Source organism: Arachis hypogaea, chromosome 20 (genome assembly GCF_003086295.3).
Source record: "Arachis hypogaea cultivar Tifrunner chromosome 20, arahy.Tifrunner.gnm2.J5K5, whole genome shotgun sequence".
Classification (NCBI taxonomy): Eukaryota; Viridiplantae; Streptophyta; class Magnoliopsida; order Fabales; family Fabaceae; genus Arachis; species Arachis hypogaea.
In genome coordinates, this window is record NC_092055.1 from 77910195 (window position 1) to 77930817 (window position 20623).

The 20623-nt window shown below is 39.0% G+C and overlaps 1 non-coding gene across 1 annotated transcript; it reads right to left on the reverse strand.

Annotated features, from left to right (window-relative positions):
* Positions 1–13498: 13498 nt before the first annotated feature.
* Positions 13499–13606, reverse strand: LOC112787132 (small nucleolar RNA R71). The gene has a single exon (XR_003194562.1). It is a non-coding gene; the product is annotated as a small nucleolar RNA R71 (small nucleolar RNA).
* Positions 13607–20623: the final 7017 nt, after the last annotated feature.

Here is a 20623-nt window from a genome sequence, read left to right on the forward strand (position 1 = left end):
TACCATGTGTTTGATGAAATGTTTCCTTTGATTATGGAGTAGTTCTGTTTACTCTTGGCTTAGGCTAAGGGAATTGGATAAACTTGAGTCATTGGGTCTAATGGATTTGATGATTTGGGAACCCTTGGTGGTTAATTTGATAGCCATTGACACTAGCCTACTACTAAGTTAATTAGTAGTTAGGTTGAACCTTATGGGTTGATGTTGACAAAACCATTTGACATACTTCAAGTATAGAAGTAGACTTAATGAGTTTGGTTCCTCATAATTGTCAAGATATGGTTATTAGACAAGGATAGTGACCCCAATTCCCATGTCTAGCCAAGAGTTGCTTTTATTATTCATATTTAAAAACCCAAAATTCCTAATTGCTTGTCTTAGTCATAGTTATTTGGTTAGTCTTAGAGTACAATTATATTGGATGTTATATTATTAGTTTAGAATTGGTCACATCTTGTTTTAGTTGTTTGAATTAGTTTCTTGCACTCCAAGATTACTTGCTTGTTAAGATTCCTAGTTTAATTTCCTGCTCATGACTTGCAACCCCAGAATTTTAACCAATGTTGATGCACATGTTTGCCCATTCCTTGTGAGACGACCCGAGGTTTGAATACTTCGGTTATTTTTATTGGGGTTGAACTTGTGACAACTAATTTCCTTCTAAATTTGACTTGCGGATTGTTGTTGGTTAGAACTATACTTACGACGGGATTTTATTGCAAAATTCTATACTGACATAGTCCGCAAGCATCAAATTTTTGGCCTCGTTGCCGGGGAATGGTTGCAACATATGCCTTGATATTGGTTATGTGAATATGTGAATATTGTAGATAGTTTACTTTCTTTCAATACTTAGCTATAGTTTAGATTTCTTTTGTATGTGTGCTATGACTCCCAAGTTTGATGACTCGGTCTCAACCGAATTCTAGCTTAGCCGAGTTTGACCCTGAGATTGAAAGAACCTTGTTACACACTCGACAAGCTAGACGGCAGTTGGACTATACAGCTAGTACTTCGGCCTCTCTTGAGGAACATACCGAATCACTAGACGGTACCGAGAGTGACTTGGAGTCTGCTACTTCCTATTCTTCTGTTGGCACTACTAATACATCTTTGCATCCTACAGGTGAACCATACATGGCGGAGCCACGACGGATCACTTTGTATGAGCAAGGAGCTCCGGATATCATACTTCTACCTTTGCAAGCAAGGTATCCTATCCTTGATCCAAACTTTGAGTTGAAGAGTAGCTTGATACATCTACTTCCTAAGTATCATGGGTTCCCGGGTCAAGACCCCATCCTATATCTAAAAGACTTTCAAGTTGCTTGTTCTACATCTCGAAAGCATGGAGCCGATGAGTTGGCTATTATGGATTTTGCCTTTTCTTTCTCTCTTGAAGGGCAAGCAAAGACATGGTTCTATTCACTACCGGATGAGATTGTGACCAATTGGGATTTCTTGAGAAGAGAGGTTCTAGATAAGTTCTTCCCACCAGAGAAGACCGATTATGTTCGGAAGGAGATCTCGGGTATAATGCAAAGAGACCAAGAGAGTTTGTATGAGTATTGGACTCGGTTCAAGAGGCTATTAGAATCTTGTCCACATCATGGATTGAACACTCACTTGCTCATTAGCTACTTCACCGAAGGTCTTTGTGTTGAAGATAGAAGATTGCTCACCGCTTCTAGTGGTGGTTCACTTTCGAAAAACAAGACGGAGGGAGAAGCTTGGAATTTGATAAATAATGTTGCCGATGCTACACAACATGTAAGGGTGAGAAGTAATCCTCTCAAGGGTGTGGTAGAACCATCCACTTCTGAAGCAAGTTTGACCAAGGCGCTTGGGGACATGACCATTATCCTCATGCAAATACAAAAAGATCAAAAGGAATACTGCTCCATCCAAGCCATCCAAGCCCTACCCCCAGTTGCTCAACTTAAAGGCTGATAAACCACTATTTTATGGCTTATATTATGCTTAATTGTGCGATTTTATCAAATCTTTACCCACTTATTCATATGATTAGCATGCATTTATAATTCCTTCCTAAAATTACTTTATGGTTGAAAACTTGCTTCCTAGAGACTTTTAATTTTGTATTTTAATTCTCCTTTATTCCATTCGATGCTGTGATCTGTGTGTTAAGTGTTTCAGGCTTTATAGGGCATGAATGACTTGGACATTAGAAAGGAAGCTTGCAAAAATGGAAGGAACACAAGAAATTAAGGAGATGACCAGCGAGAAGTGACGCGGACACATGGCTCACGTGACCGCGCGACATAGAGGAAATTGCAGTGACGCGGACACATGGCTCACGCGACCGCGTGGATTGGAAACTGCACAAGTGACGCGAAGGCGTGGACGACGCGCACGCGTGGCAAGGCAAAATGCTAGATAACGCGAACGCCTGGATGACGTGATCGCGTGACATGCGTGATCTGCAGAATCTGTAGAATTCGCTGGGGGCGATTTTGGGACTTGTCTTGACCCAGTTTTCGGGCCAGAAAAGCAGATTAAAGCCGGGGAACATGCAGAGACCAAGAGAGAACATTCATTCCGCATAGTTTTAGTTTTAGATCTGAATTTACTCCTCCTCTAGGTTTTCTCTCTGCACATTCATAGTTCTTAGGATTTTGATTTTATTGCTTTTTGGATTGGGATATTGAGAAGAGTTATTACCTCTGTCAAGACTGCGTCATTCTAGTTTGTTTCCTTACTTGTCACTTACTCTTTCATGTCTTTTATTTACTCAGAGTTACTCTTGGATTATTTCTAGAATTTATTTAGACAAGAACTATTTTTATTTTTAATTGATCCTTTTGATTTTTATTTATCATGTCTTTCAGTATTTCTCTTCCTTATTTTGTGAAATTTACATTCATAATGAACGAGTAGTTCCATAACTTGATTGGGAGATGATTGAAAGGAGAATCTTGAGTTGGATTACTCAAGAGAAAAATTGTAATTGGGTTTATCGTTGGATCGCCCTCTAGTCACTGACACTAGTCCTTCCCAAGGGAGAGGATTAGGACTTGTGAATAGAAATTGCCTTCCAACTTGCTTGACTTTCCTCTACCTAGTAAAGGATAACTAAAAAGAACAACCATCAATTATCATTTTAATCTTGGGAGAACTCCATCAGTGATAGGGCTTCCAACTAATCTACTCCCAGTCAAGGTTTTTATTTAAATTACATAATTTCTCTGATTTAATTTCTTGTTTATCAACTCAAACCATTTTAGAAAAGATCTGATTAATAAAATAGCACACCTTTCTGCAACTCGTTGGGAGACGACCTGGGATTCATACTCCCAGTATTTTAATTTTAATTTTGTGACAACCCCTGATAAACCCATATTTTATGATATATATTGTGCTAAATTTAAGTGATTTATTCAACCCTTCACCCACTTATTCATGTAAATTTCATGGTTTTACTTTCCCTTCCTTATTATGTGATACATGTGAAAAACATGCTTCCTATGCTTTAAAAATAATTATTTTAATTACCTTTATTACCATTCGATGCCGTGATTTTTGTGTTGAGTAGTTTCAGATCTTCTAAGGCAGGAATGACTTAAAGGATGGAAAGGAAACATACAAAATTGGAAGGAAAGCACAAAATGGAGTTTTTGAAGAAACTGGCAGCGACACGAACGCATGGACGACGCGGCCGCTTGCCCAGCGCAAAAAGGCAGCGACGCGAACGTGTGACTGACGCAGACGCACGCCTTAAGCAGAACACAGATGATACGGACGTATGACCGAAGCGAACGCGTGATAAGGAAAACTCTAAATGACGCGACCGCGTGACCCACGTGGACGTGTGACAGACGCCACCCACCTGAAATTACAGAAAATGCTCCCAGCGATTTCTGAAATCCTTTTTGGCCCATATCCAAGTCCAGAAGGCACAGATTAGAGGTTATGAAGTGGGGAAATTCATCCATTCATCATCATGTCTTCAATTATTCACTTTTCATAGTTTAGATATAGTTTTTAGAGAGAGAGGTTCTCTCCTCTCTCTTAGGTTTTAGGATTAAGATTCCTCTTAAAGGATTTTTAATTCCAACTTCTTATCAGGTTCAATATTCCTTTTACTTTCAAATACTTTAATGCTTTCCGTTAATTACTTTTGTTGCCAATTTGGCTTATGAACCATTCATGTTTAGATTTGAATTTCTATTTAATATAATTTGAGGTATTTTAGAATTATGATTGCTTTCTTTCAACTATATGAATAATTTAGAATTTCCCCTTTTGGCTTTGGTTGATTAATTGGTAACTCTTGAGTTGTCAAACTCATCGTGATTGATAATTGTTATCTTTGCTGATTGATTTAATTCCTTATAACTCTAGTCTTTCCTTAGGAATTGACTAGGACTTTAGGTGTTAAATTGATTTATCCGCTCGACTTACCTTCAGAGTTAGAGGTTGATTTAGTGGAGAGCAAAATATAATTCTCATCACTATTGATAAGGATAACTAGGATAGGACTTCCGAATTTTCATACCTTGCCAAGAGTTTATTTTACAGTTATTTATTTATTTTATTTGTCATTTAAATTACCTATTCCTTACTTTCAAAACCCCAATTTACAAAACTCATAACCAATAATAAGAACATACCTCCCTGCAGTTCCTTGAGAAGACGACTCGAGGTTTAAATACTTTGGTTATCAATTTTAAAGGGGTTTGTTACTTGTGACAACCAAAACGTTTGTAAGAAAGGACTTTTGTTGGTTTAGAAGCTATACTTGCAACGGGAATTTATTCTGAATTCTAGACCACGCAAAAGTTCTCTCTTCAAAATGGCACCGTTGCCGAGGAATTGCAAACGTATGCCTTATTATTGGTTATTGTAAATATTTTTCTTTTACTTGTTTATTTGTTTTTGTTTTCTCCTTTATTTCCATTAGCTACTATGAATTCTCACCCCTCTCGCTTTGAGTTTGGTTCTAATATTGTTGAAGGGAACGGAAGTTATAGCAAGAACATGCATCAAGGTCAGAGCAATCAAAGATGGATGGAGCCACGAGGACTTGATCAACCCTTTAGGCAACAACACCCTCTACAGTATCACAGACGAGGACCACTTTACAATGCATACCAAGGTAATAGATATGGTAGACAACCTTGTAACTACCAACAAGCCCCACCCTGTGCCTATAGACCATCCTCTCAACATAACTTTGAACCACCACACTCACAAGATCCTTTTCACCATTCACCACCGTATAATCCTTATTTACCCCAATTCCAATCCAATTACTCCCAAACACCACCACTTCCCTATGTACCATGTCCATATTCATCACCTCGAGAATCACAGGCTCGCCTCAAGGAAACAGTAGATCAACTTCATACAACCCTTCATCAGCTGGAGTAAGCAATAAAACAATTATCTTCCAGACATTTAGACACTCAAAGAACTCCAACAGTCTTATGTGGAGAATCTAATGTCAAACGTAGCATGAAGGAGACACTAGAAACCTCAATGGGCAGTAATGAGCATAACTTTGTTCTGGAACAATTGGAGGAAGCTCAAATTATCCAAGAAGAAGAAGTACTGATTGAAGATTTAGGAGATGCTGAACCTTGATAAACCCATATTTTATGATATATTTTGTGCTTAGTTTGAGTGATTTATTCAATCCTTCACCCACTTATTCATATTAATTGCATAGTTTTACTTTCCCTTCCTCATTATGTGATGTATGTGAAAAACATGTTTCCTATGCTTTAAAACTAATTATTTTAATTACCTATAATTCCATTCGATGCCGTGACTAGTGTGTTGAGTAGTTTTAGATCTTCTAAGGCAGGAATGACTTAAAGGATGGAAAGAAAACATACAAAAATGGAAGGAAAGCACAAAACGGAGTTTCTAAAGAAACTGGCATCCACGCGATCGCATGGGCGACGCGGACGCATGCCAAGTGCGAATCAACAGCGACGCGACCGCATGACTGACGCGACCGCGCACCTTAAGCAAAACACATATGACGCGGCCGCATGACTGACGCGACCGCGTGACAAGAAAAGCTCCGAATGACGCGACCGCATGACCCACGCGGACGCGTGACAGAGGCCACGCACCAGAAATTGCAGAAAATGCTCCCAGCGATTTCTGAAGCCCTTTTTGGCCCAAATCCAAGTCCAGAAGGCATAGACCAGAGGTTATGAAGTGAGGTAATGCATCCATTCATGGAGAGACGACTTTAGTTTTAGTTTTCATGATTTAGATTTAGTTTAGAGAGAGATTCTCTCTCCCTTTTAGGATTAGGATTTAGGATTTCTCTTAGTTTGGGAGTGACTCTCGATCCCAGGTTTAATGTTCCTTTACTGTAAGCTTCTCTTTTACTTTTATTCCTTACTTTAGTTGATTATTTACTTTTGCAATTTAATTTATGAATTCTTCCATGTTACAGATTATTATTTTGGATTAATGTTATTTGAGGTATTTCAGTTAATATTGCTTTCTTTTATTTATTAGTTACAATTATTCCCACTCTGAAGACATTCTTATTCTAGTGGATTTACTTTTCTTCTTTTGGTTTTGGTTAAGAAATCAGTAACTCAGCAGTTATCAAACTCAAACATGCTTGATAATTGTTATCTTTGTTAATTGAATTGAGCTTCAAGAATCCCAATCTTTTCTTAGAAAATAAAACAGGATCTAAAGATCAATCTAATTGATTCCTTGACCTTCCTTTATCTTAGTAAAGGCTAACAAAGTGGAATTAAGATTCAATTATTATCATCATTAATAAGGAAAGCCAGGATAGGACCTCTAATTTCTCATACCTTGCCAAAAGTTTATTTACATTCATTTATTTATTTCACTTGCTATTTAAATTACTTGTTCTTCATTTACTTTAATTGCCACTTAAATTACTTGCTCCTCATTCTCAAAACCCCAATTTACAATCCCCATAGCCAATAATAAGAACATACTTCCCTGCAGTTCCTTGAGAAGACGACCCGAGGTTTCAATACTTCGGTTATCAATTTATTTAGGGGTTTGTTACTTGTGACAACCAAAACGTTTGTACGAAAGGATTTCTATTGGTTTAGAGACTATATCTACAACGCGACTGTTTTTATAAATTTCTTTACTGGCAAAAATCCTAACGTCAAAATGGCGCCGTTGCCGGGGATCTGCAATCGTGTGCCTTATTATTGGTTGTTGTAAATATTCTTCTTTTACTTGTTTATTTGTTTTTATGTTCCCCTTTTATTTTCATCAGCTACTATGAATTCTCACCCCTTTCGCTTTGAGTTTGGTTCTAATGTTATTGAAAGGAATGAAAATTATAACAGGAATATGCATCAAGGTCAGAGCAATCAAAGATGGATGGAGCCGAGAGGATCTGATCAACCCTTTAGGCAACAACACCCTCCAAGATATCATGGATAAAGACCATTCTACAATGCATACCAAGCAAATAGACATGGTGGACAACCTTGTAACTACCAACAAGCCCCACCACGTGCTTATAGGCCATCCTCTCAACATAACTTCGAACCACCACGCTCACAAGCTTCTTTTCACCATTCACCACCACATGATCCTCATTTACCCCAGTTTCAATCCAATCACTCCCAAAAACCACCACTTCCCCCTGTGCCATATCCAAATATATCACCCCGAGAATCAGAGTTTTGCCTCAAGGAAACAGTAAATCGACTTCAAACAACCCTTCATCAACTGGAGCAAGCAATAAGTCAATTATCTCCTAGACGTTCGAACATTCAAGGACCTTCCACAGCCCCATGTGGACAGTATAATGAAGAGCGTAGCATGAAGGAAATACTAGAAACTCCAGTGGACAAGACAGAGCATGGCTTCGTACTGGAACAAGTAAAAGAAGCTGTCATTATTGAAGAAGAAGAGTTGGTTGAAGACTTAGGAGACACTGAACTTCCATGGGAAGCCAGAGTTGTGGAAAATTCTGTCAAGGATGTTACAATTGATGCTAAGGAGGATTGTGCGCAATCCCCAAGGCAGGTATTTCCTGAAGAACTAGACAGAATAATCCAAGAAGCAAGTTTCCTTGATGATGATAATGAACTTGCATCCGCAAGTGAATTCTCTGAGATCGAAGAATCTTCCCCAAGCGAATACGAAGATGATACAGAGGTAGATTTCTCTCAACCTCCAGTCTATGACACAAGTGATGAGGAGGACATAGATGGCTTTGATCAGGACATGGAAACATTTGAAGAATCTTGCAAAGAACTGGAGAATTTCACAGAAGAGCACAAGGGAGTAGAACTCACAGAACCACTGGAACTACCTACCCCAAGGCCATTACCACCCAATACAAGCTTCAAGTGGGTACAATCCTTAACTTTTAACTATATTTTCCCACTTGAATATGGTTTGCTTGAAACAGATGGCCAGCTTAGAGCTCTCTGTGGCTTTAAGAGTAAAAGGGAAATGGCTCGTACTCAGAGCTGGTGCACAAGGTTCAATAAGGTTCCACGCTTCAACTTGAAGTGCACGAATTGGCATCATGATCAACCGGATAGATCTCGGAAAATGTTTGGTTTTCCTGGTGAGAATCTAATCTCTAAACCGCCCAGATGGAAAAGTATAGATCAAGACGAAGGCGGATTTAAAAGCAAAGTTTGGAATCCTGGAATCTATGCTGACATTCATCACCCCGGGAGTCTGAGAATCTGTTTGGAGCTGCTCAGAAGCTTCACGTGCCTAGTTTGGGACCCCGGAGGCTATTGCCATTCCAAGCATTGGTAGAGATTTCTGGATGAATTTAAGCATAAGCCGCCATAACAGGAAGCTCATCCAATGTCCAAGTTAAGGACTTTAACTAAACGTGCTAGGTGGGAGACAACCCACCATGGTATGATCGTTCATTTTTCAATTTTTATTTCGTTTTGTTTGTTTTCAACTTTTATTTTATTTTATAATATTGAACCTGGAATTTTGCATCGCATTCATATTAATCATTGCATTCTGCAAACTGCATAAAAAAAATAAAAAAAAGAAGGTGCTCCACGCGACCGCATCATCCATGCGATCGTGTCAAATGGCGTAAAACATTACCCACGCGACCGCGTCATCCATGCGGCCGCGTGACCTGGAGATCGGCATAAAGATCCAACGTCCAGAAAGTTAGGCTGGAATCGTGCGGCTATTGTGCGTTTCGCACAACTGACCCACGCGATCACGTCACTTACACAATACCAATCCCATGCGATCGCGTCGCATGGATTGCACCACACCCCAAAAGGAGACAGAGAGTTGCGCTGAAACGACGCTGGATTTGTGCGTTTAGCACAAATTCCAGCAACGCGATCGCATGCCCCAGGCGATCGCGTCATTCACTCTCTTTGCCCTCCACGCGTTCACGTCATCTTCGCGATCGCGTCACACTGATGAGCGGATAATTTATACGCTTTTTGGCATTGTTTTAAGTATGTTTTTAGTAGGATCTAGTTACTTTTTGGGATGTTTTCATTGGTTTTTATGTTAAATTCACATTTCTGGACTTTACTATGAGTTTGTGTGTTTTTCTGTGATTTCAGGTATTTTCTGGCTGAAATTGAGGGACTTGAGCAAAAATTAGATTCAGAGGTAGAAGAAGGACTGCTGATGCTGTTGGATTCTGACCTCCCTGCACTCAAAGTGGATTTTGTGGAACTACAGAACTCAAAATAGCGCGCTTTCAATTGCGTTGGAAAGTAGACATCCAGGGCTTTCCAGAAATATATAATAGTCCAAACTTTGACTGAGTTTAGATGACGTAAAAGAGCGTTGAACGCCAGTTCTACACTGCTATCTGGAGTTAAACGCCAGAAACACGTCACGAACTAGAGTTGAACGCTAGAAATACGTTACAACCTGGCGTTCAACTCCAGAAAGAGCCTATGCACATGTAACATTCAAGCTCAGCCCAGGCACACACCAAGTGGGCCCCGGAAGTGGATTTATGCATCAATTACTTACTTCTGTAAACCCTAGTAACTAGTTTATTATAAATAGGACTTTTTACTATTGTATTAGACATCTTATGATTTTTAGTTCATCTTAGGATCATATTGATCACGTTTTGGGGGATGGCCATTCGGCCATGTCTGGACCTTTCACTTATGTATTTTCAACGGTAGTGTTTTTACACTCCATAGATTAAGGTGTGGAGCTCTGCTGTTCCTCATGAATTAATGCAAAGTACTACTGTTTCTCTATTCAATTCAACTTATTCCGCTTCTAAGATATTCATTTGCACTTCAATGTGAATGTGATGAACGTGACAATCATCATCATTCCCCCACGAACGCGTGCTTGACAACCACTTCCGTTCCACCTTAGATTGAATGAGTATCTCTTGGATCTCTTAGTCAGAATCTTCGTGGTATAAGCTAGATTGATGGCGGCATTCATGAGAATCCGGGAAGTCTAAACCTTGTCTGTGGTATTCCGAGTAGGATTTTGGGATTGAATGACTGTGATGAACTTCAAACTCGCGAGTGCTGGGCGTAGTGACAGACACAAAAGGAGGGTGAATCCTATTCCAGTATGATCGAGAACCTCAGATGATTAGCCGTGCTATGACAAAGCATTTGGACCATTTTCACAAGAGGATAGGATGCAGCCATTGACCACGGTGATGCCTCCAGACGATTAGCCATGTAGTGACAGCGCATCGGACCATTTTCCAGAGCGGATGAAAAGTAGCCAGTGACAATGGTGATGTCCTTACATAAAGCCAGCCATGGAAAGGAGTAGGACTGATTGGATGAAGACAGCGGGAAAGCAGAGATTCAGAGGGACGAAAGCATCTCTATACACTTATCTGAAATTCTCACCAGTGATATACATAAGTATTTCTATCTTTATTGTCTGTTTAATTAGTATTAATTTCGAAAACTCCATAACCATTTTATATCCGCCTGACTGAGATTTACAAGGTGACCATAGCTTGCTTCATACCAACAATCTCCGTGGGATCGACCCTTACTCACGTAAGGTTTATTACTTGGACGACCCAGTGCACTTGCTGGTTAGTTGTATCGAAGTTGTGAATGAAAAACGATTTATTAAGACGTGCGTACAGAGTTTTTGGCGCCGTTGCCTGAGATCACAATTTCGTGCACCAAGTTTTTGGCGCCGTTGCCGGGGATTGTTCGAGTTTGGACAACTGACGGTTCATCTTGTTGCTTAGATTGGGTAATTTTCTTCTTATTTTCAAAAAAGTTTTCAAAAAAAAAATTTTTTCAAAAATCTTTTAAAAATTTTCCCTTTATTTTCGAAAAAAAATTATAAATCTTTTCAAAAATATATTTTTCTTTAGAATTTTTAAGAATGAACTCTAGTGTTTCATGAAGCATGTTGAAGCCTGGTTGGCTGTAGAGCCATGTCTAAATTCTTTTAGACTGGGGCCTCCACATGTTAGAGAATTGCTTGTACTGCTAAAGCTTGGCTGGCTATTAAGCCATGTCTAACCATTGGACTAGAGCTTTAGGCTAATATTGAACGATTCCTGGAATTCATATTAAAAATTTTGGAATCCTTATTTTTCTTTTTCACATTAATTTTCGAAAAATCTAAAAAAATCATAAAATCATAAAAAATAAAAAATATTTTGTGTTTCTTGTTTGAGTCTTGAGTCAATTTTTAAGTTTGGTGTCAATTGCACTTTTTCTAAAAATTTTCTGCATTTTTCGAAAATTCATGCATTCATAGTGTTCTTCATGATCTTCAAGTTGTTCTTGGTAAGTCTTCTTGTTTGATCTTGATGTTTTCTTGTTTTGTGTCTTTTCTTGTTTTTCATGTGCATTTTTGCATTCATAGTTTCTGAACATGAAAGATTTCTAAGTTTGGTGTCTTGCATGTTTTCTTTGCATTGAAAACTTTTCAAAAATATGTTCTTGATGTTCATCATGATCTTCAAAGTGTTCTTGGTGTTCATCTTGACATTCATAGCATTCTTGCATGCATTCATTGTTTTGATCTAAAATTCTCATGCATTGAGTCTTTTTCATGTTTTTCTCTCTTATCATAAAAATTCAAAAATCAAAAAAATATCTTCCCCTTTTTCTCTCTTAAAATTTCGAAAATTAGATTTGACTTTTTCAAAAATTTTTAAAATCTAGTTGTTTTTATGAGTCAAATCAAATTTTCAATTTAAAAATCAAATCTTTTTCATTTTTCTTATTTATTTTCGAAAATTTTTAAAAATATTTTTCAAAAATCTTTTCTTATCTTTATCACATAATTTTCGAAAATATCATCATCAATTAATGTTTTGATTCAAAAATTTCAAGTTTGTTACTTGCTTGTCAAGAAAGATTCAAACTTTAAGTTCTAGAATCATATCTTGTGATTACTTGTGAATCAAGTCATTAATTGTGATTCTAAAAATCAAATCTTTTTCAAAAACTAATTTCAATCATATTTTTTCAAAAAATATCTTCTTATCTTATCTTTTTCAAAAATTTGATTTTAAAATATCTTTTCTAACTTCTTATCTTCTTATCTTTTCAAAATTGATTTTCAAAATTTGTTTCAACTAACTAACTAACTTTTTATTTGTTTCTTATCCTTTTCAAAACTACCTAACTAACTCTCTCTCTCTAATTTTCGAAAATATCTCTCTCTTTTTCAAAATTTCTTTTTAATTAACTAATTATTTTAATTTTTGATTTTAATTTTATTCCTATTTTTCGAAAATTACTAACCTTTTTCAAAAACTATTTTCCAAAATCACTAACTCTTTTTCAAAAATTATTTTCGAAAATCCTCTTTCTCGCTCATCTCCTTCAATTTATTTATTCATCTACTAACACTTCTCTTCATCTCATATTTCTGCTCTCCTCACCCTTGTGTTTCTTTCTTTACATTACTCTTCTTTTCTTCTTCTACTTACAAAAGGGAACCTCTATACCTGGGCAAAAAGGATCCCTATTATTATTATTTTTCTGTTCCCTCTTTTTCATATGAGCAGGAGCAAGGACAAGAATATTCTTGTTGAAGCAGATCCAGAACCTGAAAGGACTCTGAAGAGGAAACTAAGAGAAGCTAAATTACAACAATCCAGCAAGCACCTTTCAGAAATTTTCGAACAGGAAGAGGAGATGGCAGCCAAAAATAATAATAATGCAAGGAGGATGCTTGGTGATTTACTGTACCTAATTCCAATTTACATGGAAGAAGCATCTCCATCCTTACCATTGGAGCAAACAATTTTGAGCTGAAGCCTCAATTAGTTTCTCTGATGCAGCAGAACTGCAAGTTTCATGGACTTCCATTTGAAGATCCTTTTCAGTTCTTAACTGAATTTTTGCAGATCTGTGATACTGTTAAGACTAATGGAGTAGATCTTGAAGTCTACAGGCTCATGTTTTTCCCTTTTGCTGTAAGAGACAGAGCTAGAGTGTGGTTGGACTCTCAACCCAAAGATAGCCTGAACTCTTGGGATAAGCTGGTCACGGCTTTCTTAGCCAAGTTCTTTCCTCCTCAAAAGCTGAGCAAACTTAGAGTGGATGTTCAAACCTTCAAACAGAAAGAAGGTGAATCCCTCTATGAAGCTTGGGAGAGATACAAGCAACTGACCAAAAAGTGTCCTTCTGACATGCTTTCAGAATGGACCATCCTGGATATATTCTATGATTGTCTGTCTGAATTAGCTAAGATATCATTAGATACTTCTGCAGGTGGATCCATTCACCTAAAGAAAATGCCTGCAGAAGCTCAAGAACTCATTGACATGGTTGCTAATAACCAGTTTATGTACACTTCTGAAAGGAATCCTGTGAGTAATGGGACGCCTCAGAAGAAGGGAGTTCTTGAAATTGATACTCTGAATGCCATATGGCTCAGAACAAAATATTGACTCAGCAAGTCAATATGATTTCTCAGAGTCTGAATGGAATGCAAGCTGCATCCAACAGTATTCAAGAGGCGCCTTCTGAAGAAGAGGCCTATGATCCTGAAAATCCTGCAATAGCAGAGGTGAATTACATGGGTGAACCATATGGAAACACCTATAATCCCTCATGGAGAAATCACCCAAATCTCTCATGGAAGGATCAACAAAAGCCTCAACAAGGCTTTAATAATGGTGGAAGAAATAGGTTTAACAATAGTAAACCTTTTCCATCATCCACTCCGCAACAGACAGAGAACTCTGAACAAAATACATCTAATTTAGCAAACTTAGTCTCTGATCTATCTAAGGCCACTGTAAGTTTCATGAATGAAACAAGGTCCTCAATTAGAAATTTGGAGGCACAAGTGGGCCAGCTGAGTAAAAGAGTCACTGAAATCCCCCCTAGTACTCTCCCAAGCAATATAGAAGAAAATCCAAAAGGAGAGTGCAAGGCCATTGAAATGACCATCATGGCCGAAACCACAAAAGAGGAGGAGGACGTGAATCCCAAGGAGGAAGACCTCCTGGGACGTTCAGTGATCAATAAGGAGTTTCCCTCTGAGGAACCAAAGGAATCTGAGGCTCAACTAGAGACCATAGAGATTCCATTAAACCTCCTTATGCCATTCATGAGCTCTGATGAGTATTCCTCTTCTGAAGAGAATGAGGATGTTACTAAGGAGCAAGTTACCAAGTACCTTGGTGCAATCATGAAGCTGAATGCCAAATTATTTGGTATTGAGACTTGGGAAGATGAACCTCCCTTGTTCACCAATGAACTAAGTGATCTGGATCAACTAACATTGCCTCAGAAGAAACAGGATCCTGGAAAGTTCTTAATACCTTGTACCACAGGCACCATGATCTTTGAAAAGGCCCTGTGTGACCTTGGTTCAGGGATAAACCTCATGCCCCTCTCTGTAATAGAGAAACTGGGAATCTTTGGGGTGCAAACTGCTAAAATCTCATTAGAGATGGCAGACAATTCAAGAAAACAGGCTTATGGACAAGTAGAGGATGTGTTAGTAAAGGTTGAAGGCCTTTACATCCCTGCTGATTTCATAGTCCTAGATACTGGGAAGGATGAGGATGAATCCATCATCCTTGGAAGACCCTTCCTAGCCACAGCAAGAGCTGTGATTGATGTTGACAGAGGCGAACTAGTCCTTCAATTGAATGAGGACTCCCTTGAGTTTAAAACTCAAGGTCATCCTTCTGTAAACATGGAAAAGAGGCACAATAAGCTTCTCTCAAAACAGAGTCAACCAGAGCCCCCACAGTCAAACTTTAAGTTTGGTGTTGGGAGGACACAACCAAACTCTAAGTTTGGTGTTGAACTCCCATATCCAAACTCTAAGTTTGGTGTTGGGAAGTCTCAACAAAGCTCTAAACATCTGTGAGGCTCCATGAGAGCCCACTGTCAAGCTATTGACATTAAAGAAGTGCTTGTTGGGAGGTAACCCAATTTTAATTTATCTAATTTATTTTCATTCTTGTTGTTCTTTCATGTTTTATTAGGTTCATGATCATGTGGAGTCACAAAATAAATAGAAAAATTGAAAACAGAATCAAAAACAGCAGAAGAAAAATCTTACCCTGGAGGAGGATCTTACTGGCGTTTAAACGCCAGTAAGGAGCATCTGTCTGGCGTTCAATGCCAGAACAGAGCATGTTTCTGGCGTTGAATGCCAGAAACAAGCAATATCCTGGCGTTCAGACGCCAGAAATGCACAGTGAGGAAAGCTGGCGCTGAACGTCAGAAACAAGCATCTAGCTGGCGTTCAACGCCAGAAATATGCTGCATCTGGGCGCTGAACGCCCAGAACAAGCATCAATTCGGCATTTAAATGCCAGAATTGTATGCAAAGGCATTTTACATGCCTAATGGGTGCAGGGATGTAAATTCTTGACACCTTAGGATCTGTGGACACCACAGGATCATCTCAGGATCTATTAATCTCACAGGATCCCCACCCACCTCACCCTCTCTCTCTCCATTCATGGTCATCCCTTCTGTTTTCCATTCACCACTCCCATTCATACACACATCCCTCCATCTCCTCCATATCTTCTTCTTCTTCTTCTATTCTTTCTTCTTTTGCTCGAGGACGAGCAACATTCTAAGTTTGGTGTGGTAAAAGCATAATTTTTTTTGTTTTTCCATAACCATTAATGGCACTTAAGGCCAGAGAAACCTCAAGAAAGAGGAAAGGGAAGACAATTGCTTCCACCTCTGAGCTATGGGAGATGGAAAGATTCATCTCACAAGCCCATCACTAAGAAAAGGATGGAGCAAACAAGAGAGCCCACTCATGGAGCTCAAGAAACACATGAGGAAGCTTATCATCAAGAAATCCCTGAGATACCTCAAGGGATGCACTTTCCTCCACAGAATTTTTGGGAGCAAATCAACACCTCCCTAGGAGAATTAAGTTCCAAAATGGGACAATTAAGGGTGGAACATCAAGAGCACTCCATCATCCTTCATGAAATTAGAGAAGATCAAAAAGCAATGAGGGAGGAGCAACAAAGACAAGGAAGAGACATAGAAGAGCTCAAGGACATCATTGGTTCCTCAAGAAGGAAACGCCACCATCAATAAGGTGGACTCATTCCTTGTTCTTAAATTCTCTGTTTTTCGTTTTCTTTATGTTAAGTGCTTATCCATGTTTGTGTCTTATTACATGATCATTAGTAATTAGTAACTTTGTCATAAAGTTATGAATGTCCTATGAATCCATCACCTCTCTTAAATGAAAAATGTTTTAATTCAAAATAACAAGAAGTACATGAGTTTTGAATTTATCCTTGAACTTAGTTTAATTATATTGATGTGGTGACAATACTTTTTATTTTTTGAATGAATGCTTGAACAGTGCATATGTCTTTTGAAGTTGTTGTTTAAGAATGTTAAATATGTTGGCTCTTGAAAGAATGATGACAAGGAGACCCGTTATTTGATAATCTGAAAAATCATAAAAATGATTCTTGAAGCAAGAAAAAGCAGCAAAGAACAAAGCTTGCAGAATAAAAAGAGAAAAAGCAAGCAGAAAAAGCCAAAAGCTCTTAAAACCAAAAGGCAAGAGCAAAAAGCCAATAGCCCTTAAAACCAAAAGGCAAGGGTAATAAAAAGGATCCCAAGGCTTTGAGCATCAGTGGATAGGAGGGCCTAAAGGAATAAAATCCTAGCCTAAGCGGCTAAACCAAGCTGTCCCTAACCATGTGCTTGTGGCGTGAAGGTGTCAAGTGAAAACTTGAGACTGAGCGGTTAAAGTCAAGGTCCAAAGCCAAAAAAAGAGTGTGCTTAAGAACCCTGGACACCTCTAATTGGGGACTTTAGCAAAGCTGAGTCACAATCTGAAAAGGTTCACCCAATTATGTGTCTGTGGCATTTATGTATCCGGTGGTAATACTGGAAAACAAAGTGCTTAGGGCCACGGCCAAGACTCATAAAGTAGCTATGTTCAAGAATCAACATACTTAACTAGGAGAATCAATAACACTATCTGAACTCTAAGTTCCTATAGATGCCAATCATTCTGAACTTCAATGGATAAAGTGAGATGCCAAAACTATTCAAGAGGCAAAAAGCTACAAGTCCCGCTCATCTGATTGGAGCTATGTTTCATTGATAGTTTGAAATTTATAGTATATTCTCTTCTTTTTATCCTATTTAATTTTCAGTTGCTTGGGGACAAGCAACAATTTAAGTTTGGTGTTGTGATGAGCGGATAATTTATACGCTTTTTGGCATTGTTTTTAGTATGTTTTTAGTAGGATCTAGTTACTTTTAGGGATGTTTTCATTGGTTTTTATGTTAAATTCACATTTCTGGACTTTACTACAAGTTTGTGTATTTTTTTGTGATTTCAGGTATTTTCTGGCTGAAATTGAGGGACTTGAGCAAAAATCAGATTCAGAGGTAGAAGAAGGACTGCTGATGTTATTGGATTCTGACCTCCCTGCACTCAAAGTGGATTTTTTGGAGCTACAGAACTCAAAATGGTGCGCTTCCAATTGCGTTGGAAAGTAGACATCCAAGGCTTTCCAGCAATATATAATAGTCTATATTTTGGCCGAGTTTAGACGATGTAAAAGAGCATTGAACGCCAGTTCTATGCTGCTGTCTAGAGTTAAACGCCAGAAACACGTCACGAACCAGAGTTGAACGCCAGAAATACGTTACAATCTGGCGTTCAACTCCAGAAAGAGCCTCTGCACGTGTAACATTCAAGCTCAGCCCAAGCACACACCAAGTGGGCCCCGGAAATAGATTTATGCATCAATTACTTACTTCTGTAAACCCTAGTAACTAGTTTATTATAAATAGGACATTTTACTATTGTATTAGACATCTTATGATTTTTAGTTCATCTTAGGATCATATTGATCACGTTTTGGGGGCTGGCCATTCGGCCATGTCTGAACCTTTCACTTATGTATTTTCAACGGTAGAGTTTTTACACTCCATAGATTAAGGTGTGGAGCTCTGCTGTTCCTCATGAATTAATGCAAAGTACTACTGTTTCTCTATTTAATTCAACTTATTCCGCTTCTAAGATATTCATTTGCACTTCAACGTGAATGTGATGAACGTGACAATCATCATCATTCCCCCACGAACGCGTGCCTGACAACCACTTCCGTTCCTCCTTAGATTGAATGAGTATCTCTTGGATCTCTTAGTCAGAATCTTCGTGGTATAAGCTAGATTGATAGCGGCATTCATGAGAATCCGGAAAGTCTAAACCTTGTCTGTGTTATTCCGAGTAGGATTCTGGGATTGAATGACTGTGACGAACTTCAAACTCGCGAGTGTTGGGCGTAGTGACAGACGCAAAAGGAGGGTGAATCCTATTCCAGTATGATCGAGAACCTCAGATGATTAGCCATGCTGTGACAGAGCATTTGGACCATTTTCACAAGAGGATAGGATGCAGCCATTGACCACGGTGATGCCTCCAGACGATTAGCCATGGAGTGACAGCGCATCGGACCATTTTCCAGAAAGGATGAAAAGTAGCCAGTGACAATGGTGATGTCCTTACATAAAGCCAGCCATGGAAAGGAGTAGGACTGATTGGATGAAGATAGCGGGAAAGCAGAGATTCAGAGGGACAAAAGCATCTCTATACACTTATCTGAAATTCTCACCAGTGATATACATAAGTATTTCTATCTTTATTTTCTGTTTAATTAATATTAGTTTCGAAAACTCCATAACCATTTTATATCCGCCTGACTGAGATTTACAAGGTGACCATAGCTTGCTTCATACCAACAATCTCCGTGGGATCGACCCTTACTCACGTAAGGTTTATTACTTGGACGACCCAGTGCACTTGATGGTTAGTTGTATCGAAGTTGTGAATGAAAAACGATTTATTAAGACGTGTGTATAGAGTTTTTGGTGCCGTTGCCTGAGATCACAATTTCGTGCACCACACACCCTTTTTTTTCGCACCAGCCACGCGACCGCGTCCCCCACGCGGCCACGTGGATTCAAATTTATAACCCCCCCAGCCACGTGAACCCTACCAGTCGCCCCCCAAACCTTTCTTCTACCTCTCTTCTCCTCCAATCTAACCATCACCATCCAGCCACCACCACAACACCGCCGACCACCGCCGACCACCCAGAACCCGCCGTCACCCACCCCCTTCCTCCTTCCCCCCTCTTTCTTCTTCTTCCTTCTCCTCCCTCCCTCCAACGCCACTGCTCCCCTTCCACGACCACCACCCACCGCCGTCGGCCCATCCCAGCCGCGCCCCCATCCGCCACCCACCCCTTCCCCTCTAACCCCCCTACCCCCATTACCCATACTTTCCCTCCCTGCCCCTCCGAACAGCATCACCGCCACTGCGCCACCCTTCTCCGCCACGCCAGACGCCGTCACCACAACCCCTAGCCACCTTTCGGCCCACTCTCCCTAGTTCGCCTACCAGGTTGCGCCGAACGCCACCCTTTTATCCTTTCGTCGTTGGTTGCTATTTTTCTTTTCTGTTATTGTTCATCTTTAGGCTAGTTAGATATGCATGTTGTAGTGGATTTTAGGATGTTAGGTAGCCTAGGATGTGGTTAGTGGATTTAGGTAAGTTTAATTGCACTGTCATTGTTTCTTGTTTCATTATTTTCGCAATTCTGCTGATGCTGTGCTGTTAGTTTTGTTCATATGCTATAATTTCTTATTTCATGCTGCTCTTTACTCTGAATTCTCATGTTTATATTCCTTATACGTAAGTACAGCTTTAATTTTGATTCATATGAACTATTTGACTGCTGTTTATTTTTCGGGACAATCCAATTTTAGCCGAAATGCTGCCCAAATTTCTGTAAAATGTTTCCATTCATGTTTTGGTTTTGCCATTTTGAAATCTATTTTACTCTGCTTTAACCAAACCATTCATGAATGCCCGGGCAAGTTTTCTTATCCTTTTTGATTTCCTGGTTCCTACACTTCATTTTTTATGTTTGATTCCAAATTTCTGCTTTCTCTGTATCTATTTGAATGATCATCAAATTGTTTTACTTATTTGGATATGAGTTACTTATCGCTTCTAACTGTGAATACTTGTTACTTGGAATATTTTCATTATGCCACTTACTTTAACCCACTTCTACTAACTCATTAATTTTCACATCCTAAATTCTTTTTCAATTCTAACCAACCTAACCTTTCAAAAACTTCTTTTCTGATTTTCTTTCACTTTCTCTTAACATTCTAAC